Here is a 6,745-nt window from a genome sequence, read left to right as displayed (position 1 = left end):
CACCATTTCAACTAGGATTTCTCAATAAAATCCAACTTTCAGCTATTTTCATTGTATTCTAATTTCCAAATATATATTTAATCTTATTTTTAGCTCTGATACATTTTGTTCCTTGAACATCCTCCCACCTGTTTGTATGAAACACACATATACACACAAACATATACACACAAACATACCCCCTTGCCATTTGGAATTTGATCGTATAGATTGTCTTAACACTATGTAAATTTACTTAACAAATGAATGTACATAGTCTGTTACATGCGTTGGAAATGTTATGTTATGTTATTATTATTATTATTATTATTATTATCTTTGCTCTTTTTGGTAGCCCATTATAGTAATTATAACATTTAGTGTTTATATGCCTATGAATATCTACTACTAGATATAATCTCTCTAACAGAATAGACTATGTATCATTCTCAATAGCTCTCATTTAAATATCATACACATAGAAAATATTTAATATATGGGGTATAATTAAATTGTGTTATATTTGAATTTGTTTTGATAAGTGTCTCATGTACTTTCTGTAAAAATTTTTATTACCTAATATTTGAGGTTTATTTGAGTTTACAGAAAAATTGAAAGAATGATAAAACCTAAGTTCAACAACAACAACAACAACAACAAAAAAACAGTTAAGATTTTGCACCCTATTAGGTTTTGATTGATAGGAAGATACACAAGATTTTGCTGAAGGACTACTGGATTCTGTGACACAAACACACGACTCTTGTTATCAGTACCAAATTAGATTCCAACTGAATTAGCCACCAAATTTTAGACTTTGGAAACTCTGGACTTGTTGGCATGTCTGTGGAATTATGATAATATTTAGCAAGACCTTTAGATTCACTTAACACTACTTTGCCAAGACATGCATATCTTAAAGCTCTATTTCAGACAAAAATATCCCTTTCTAATAGCATGAATCCATTTTAGGTAATCCAAATTAAGAAAGGTTAAAGACTGTAGCTTAGAGAATTAAGAAAGGGTTAAGGTTAGCATAATGAATCTGTAAGTATGAAGGACAGACAAGGACTAAAGCAAGCAGGGAGTTAGAATAGGAGGCAGTCTCAGACAGCTCTTGCACCTGCCTGATGATGTTAAAATAGTTCCATTTAGGTGAAGCTGTTAATTTCAGTCACCATTACCCCTTTTCTGAGTTGCTACATACAACCATTTTTCATCTAGAAATAATCTCATCCTTTTGATTTTTCAAATACGTGAAAATCCACAACCCCCAACAAAACAGTATTGTCCATAGTTATGCAATTGTCTCCTATTCCATGATTGTATCCATATTCAGAATACCTGCATACATTCCAGTAAATGCACATTACTTTAATAAAAACATTTATATATGGGTAAATCAGAAGCAGAGATACAGGAAATTTAAGTTACATTAGAAATATGGGTCATTACCTGTCACAAAAGGTGACATATTTAACAAGTTTGGCGTGACAGAAGAACATTACAACTTAGAATTAGCTTGACTCTTTCTTAAGTTTATTTATTTATTCTGAGAGGGAGAGAGAGAGAACGAGTGGGGAAAGGGCAGAAAGAGAGAGGGAGAGAGAGAATCCCAAGCAGGCTCCATGTTGTCAGCACTGAGCCCCATGTAGGGCTTAAACTTACCACCCTGACATCAGAATCTGAGCAGAAATCAGGGGATGTTTAACCAACTGAGCCACCCAAGTGTCCCTGGCTTAACTCTTATGGACAGAGTTCTGTAGGTAAAATCTGATATATAGATGATTCCAGTAGTTAAGGAAAGAATGAGGAAAAAAAAAAAAAAAGATTCACCATCACAATATACAAGATGATGCATAAAGATTGAATTATCTTTTTTTTTAATTTTTTTTTTATTTTTTATTTTTTTTAATTTTTTTTTTTTTCAACGTTTATTTATTTTTGGGACAGAGAGAGACAGAGCATGAACGGGGGAGGGGCAGAGAGAGAGGGAGACACAGAATCGGAAACAGGCTTCAGGCTCCGAGCCATCAGCCCAGAGCCTGATGCGGGGCTCGAACTCACGGACCGCGAGATCGTGACCTGGCTGAAGTTGGACGCTTAACCGACTGCGCCACCCAGGCGCCCCAAAGATTGAATTATCTTAATTTTCAGTTGAATTAAGTCTTTTAGGTGACTTTGATGCCACATCATAAGTAAATAACTTCTTCAGGACTTGGTTTCTTTAGAAGAACAAAGCTGAAAAGTGAGAAAGTTATCACCTAGTCTAGACACCAGCCTAAAATATTTCAGTAGTTACAACAAATTCGCTTCAAGGGGACCTATTTTTTAAAGTTTTTTTTTAAATTGTGCTTGCAAATTCTTCAATATATTTAAACACAACCTTGAATATATTTTATGAATATGAAAAAATATTTAATGACTATTTTTTCCCATCAAGCTATAAAAGGCCTCACATGGAAGGTCAGGACACTTCTAAATCTTCTGGATTATTCATTCAAATAAATATCATGCTCAAGTGAGCAGATATTGACTCATATAGAAGTAGAGGTTTCTACAGCACAGGAACCCCATGTTTCTGATAAGGAATCTGTATTCTCTTACCAATTATTGTAAGAGTTGTACAGATGCCATATCCCTCAAATCATAGCATCCCTCAAATCATAGTTTGAGATTATATAAATGAATATTGCTAAAAGATGTGCTAAACTGTGCAAAAAGAAGAGTAAAAAATCTTTTCTCATTTTAAAACATAGGATTTCAAAGGTTCATGTCACTTATTAAGGTGGAGAAGTAAACAACATGATTAACTGTGTTATAGTATTTCCAATCATAATGAAGAATTAAAAATGAGTAAAGTGATACTGAGAAGCAATGTCCTTGCAAAGTCTTGCACTTATACCAAATAATAAATAGTGCAAGATTTTTAGGAGTAAACAGCAATAATTAAAAAGAACAGAGGTACATTAGGCACGATGAATTCCAAGGTACTAATCTCTACTTCAGCTTTGGAAGAAAATTAAATTTGTGGATTAAATCTAAGTTTAAGGGTTTAAATGTTACATATTCTGTCAAAATATGTTTCATTTAATTTAAAGTACTACTAGGAGACTCCATAAAGATTCCTTTAGAGTGTTAGTTAAATAACTATCACAAAATCACTTCTTTGGTAAGCAAATATAAACACCTAAGGAAAGGGAAAGGTATTAAGTATTTTCCAAAATACACAGTGAGAGGATAAAGAGTTTAAGAAATCAGTTGAGTAATGTTTAGAATTCAAGTCTATTGAAAAATAGTGGGATAGCCACAGGTGAATTCGCTAAACGGACCAAATTAGGATATGAAATGTTGGATACGGATGCCAATGATCTGGGCCAGAACAGAACTATGCTAATATTGAACTTCTTACTGTCCACTGCAGACTGAGTGTAAGGTAGGATTGAATAGAAGGTGTTAGATCAGCCTGTACATTGTTTTTGTTCAAGGTCTCACATGAAACAACTTCCACCTTTTCTCCTGAGTCATAATGTATAATTTCCAACAGATCATGGTGCACACCATGTAAGAGGTCAACTTCAGATTCTATCTCTGAAATTCAATCTTAAAAAAGGCAGATTAATGCAATTATGGACTTAGAATTTTCTCTTGCCTATATATTTATCATAAATTTATAAAATACAATTGATGTAAAATGAAAAAAAAATAGACATCATAATAACTACTAACTATAATTGTATGATCATTATGTGCCAGTCACCATGCCAAATTATTTATGTACATTATCTAATTTAAAAATCAATCATGTCTCTGTGTTGTGTTATACTTTGAGATATGTACTTTCATTATCACTATTTTTCATAGTGATAGAGGAATCTGTGACTTATGAGTAAATTATCTAAGGTCCACAAGATTTGAACCTAAATAATCTTGACTCCAGAGGCATTCTGTATCTTTCTATTAATTTATCAAATAGCACATGCTGTTTATATAAAAACTATAAAGAGTAAAGAAATGTTTACTAGAGGATCTTCCATCTTTAAATTCCGTTTTTCAGGAATGATTAAAATAACATTTTGTTTTACACTCCAGTAATTTAATATACCTATCTATCTGCCCCCATACACAAAATTAGCATCCTGTTTTATGTATCAGTGCATCAAAATGTTCTATTATATTGCTATTTTTTTAGACTGTATATTTATAGGATAAAAAAAACTTAGTATTTTAAAATATGAAGTCTGAGAAATATTACCAAAAACATTTTTAAATATTTATTTTTTACTCTCCATTGGCTTTCCATTTTCTTTGTTCTAAATTTTTAATTAATAGTTACAGTTACTTATAATGATTTTGTGCCTGTTTAGTTGAATTTTGTCGTTTGGTAATATTGTTTTACCTCCCCTTTCCTCAGAGAACAAGCTCCTGTATAATTGAAATGTCTTCATAATAATCCATAAACCCTCAAGCCAACTTCCCTTCTTCCCTTCCCCTACTCAATTCTGTATTTTCTCTACAAAGACTTCTGGAAATGAGTATTAGTATAGAAAAGGCTAAGTTCAGAATGATATTTTACTTCCTGGTGGTTGCCTTGCACTTTTTATCTGGGTACTTTTTTAAAGTTTATTTATTTATTTTGAGACAGAGAGAGAGAGAGAGAGAGAGAGAGAGAGAGAGAGAGATGGGGGGTAGGGGCAGAAAGAGAGGGAGAGAGAATCTCAATCAGGCTCCTCAGCGCAGAGCCCTACACAGAGTTCAAACTCACAAACCGTGAGATATGACTGAGCTGAAATCAAGAGTCTGACACTTAGCTAACTGAGCCACCCAGGGACCTTGTCTGGGTGCTTTTTAGTTGAACTTAGTTCAGTAACTTTATTAAGATATAGATCAGTATAATTCCCTCAAGTTATTAATTTGATAACTTCATTCAATGTCTTTCAGTTGTTTTTCCTCTTTATTTTCAATTTCAGGATCACCTATTACGTGTGTATTGAATTTCTTTGGCCATCTCTATGCTGCCTCATGAGATGTAGCTGGCCCTAGGGTTAAGAATGTGCATTCTAATGAAAGCTTGATTAGGTTTCAGTGGCACCTCCATAATTTAGTTGCTGTGTGACCACAGAATCATTTAATCTCTCTGAGCCTCAATTAATCCACTGAGTTTATCCACTGTAATATGAAAATAATAACATAATTTTCCTCAGAGGCTTCTCATGATGATTAAATAAGTTAATATATAAGGTGCTTAGAACAAGGAAGAAAATATGCAAGTTTTAGCTATTATTACCTCTTCTCTCTACTTCATTTATATTCTCTGTAATGACTTTTATTCTCTTATCTTTCTGTATTCAACTTATTTCTCCAAATATCTTAATACTAATAACTGATTTTAGTAGTCTGTATCCTAATACCAACACTTTCAAATTTATGTAATGATTTTATACTACACTTGATCTTAGCCAAAAGGCCGAGAAGCGATTGTAATGATTTTATTACTATTTTGTTGTTGTTCATAACTACGAGGGCAATGTGCATTTTTTCTATCTTCTTGTAATTTTAACCTCTTGTTGCTTGTTCTGTTTAAATTATTTATAAAAAGAGGGGCGCCTGGGTGGCTCAGTCGGTTAAGCATCCGACTTCAGCTCAGGTCATGATCTCGTGGTCCATGAGTTCAAGCCCCACGTCAGGCTCTGTACTGACAGCTCAGAGCCTGGAGCCTGTTTGGGATTCTGTGTCTCCCTCTCTCTCTGACCCTCCCCCGTTCATGCTCTGTCTCTGTCTCAAAAATAAATAAACGTTAAAAAAATAAATTATTTATAAAGCGAGCTTTTTTTCAGTAATTCATTTTAGATTGTTGAAAAAATTTGACTAAAATATATACATTTGACTTGTATGTATATTTAACTTGTATCTGTGGAGCCTGAAATTCACAAATCATCTGTAATTTTAAATGTTTCTCTTTTAATGTGTGCGTCTACTCACAGCTACATATGTATTCAGATTTGATTTGGGGCATTTCAATTTCTTTTAGTTTCAACTGTTTTTGTTTGTGTGTTTGTTCAATAATTGATGACAGATGAACATAGGTCACTGAGCCATTACCTGAAGGTGGAAAAACAAGTACTTTATATTGTAACTCTTCTGATTCAGATTTGGTTTGCTGTTGAAAGGAAACAGATAACCTGGACAAAAATTTGAGGTGGTTCATTTTTATGCCTCTCAACTCACAGGGTTTTTGTATGTACTTAGGAATTAATTTTTTTTTTTTAGAGAGAGAGAGGGATACTGTGTGTGAGGGAGATGGACACAGGGAGAATCTTAAGAGAGAGAGAAATCTGAAGCAAGTTCCACACACTGCACAGAGCCCAATGGGGGGCTTGATCCCACCACATTGGGATCACGACTGACTTGAAATCAAGTGTTGACCATTCAAACAACTGAGCTATCCAGGCACCCAGTAATTAGGAATTTTTAAAATCAAATCCAGGTGACCCTGGGTAGCAGCCTTCAAATAAGGCCATTTTTAGACTTGTGTTCTTCTTAATGACTCACTTCCAGTAAAGCTTTCTTTAAGGAGCTTTAAGTCTTGGGATGAATATAGCTCTTGGATTATGTCTTCAATATCACTCTGTGGTAAGGAACAAGGACACTACAGAAACAAACAAACAAACAAAAAACTAAGTCACAACCCCACAAATCTTACTTATTCTATTTTTAAAATAATTCTCTTACATTACTATTTAAAAAAATGAAGAATTCTCTTAGA

The 6,745-nt window shown here is 33.5% G+C and overlaps 1 pseudogene; it reads right to left on the bottom strand.

Moving 5' to 3' along the window:
- Nucleotides 1-5,369: 5,369 nt before the first annotated feature.
- On the bottom strand, nucleotides 5,370-5,458 carry LOC112850637 (U2 spliceosomal RNA; annotated as a pseudogene).
- Between the last annotated feature and the right edge of the window lie 1,287 nt (nucleotides 5,459-6,745).

Source organism: Puma concolor, chromosome C2, assembly GCF_028749965.1.
Source record: "Puma concolor isolate L17-30 chromosome C2, mPumCon1.1.hap2, whole genome shotgun sequence".
Classification (NCBI taxonomy): domain Eukaryota; kingdom Metazoa; phylum Chordata; class Mammalia; order Carnivora; family Felidae; genus Puma; species Puma concolor.
The sequence above is the reverse complement of the archived record's forward strand: the minus strand, read 5'-3'. Positions and strand labels throughout refer to the sequence as shown.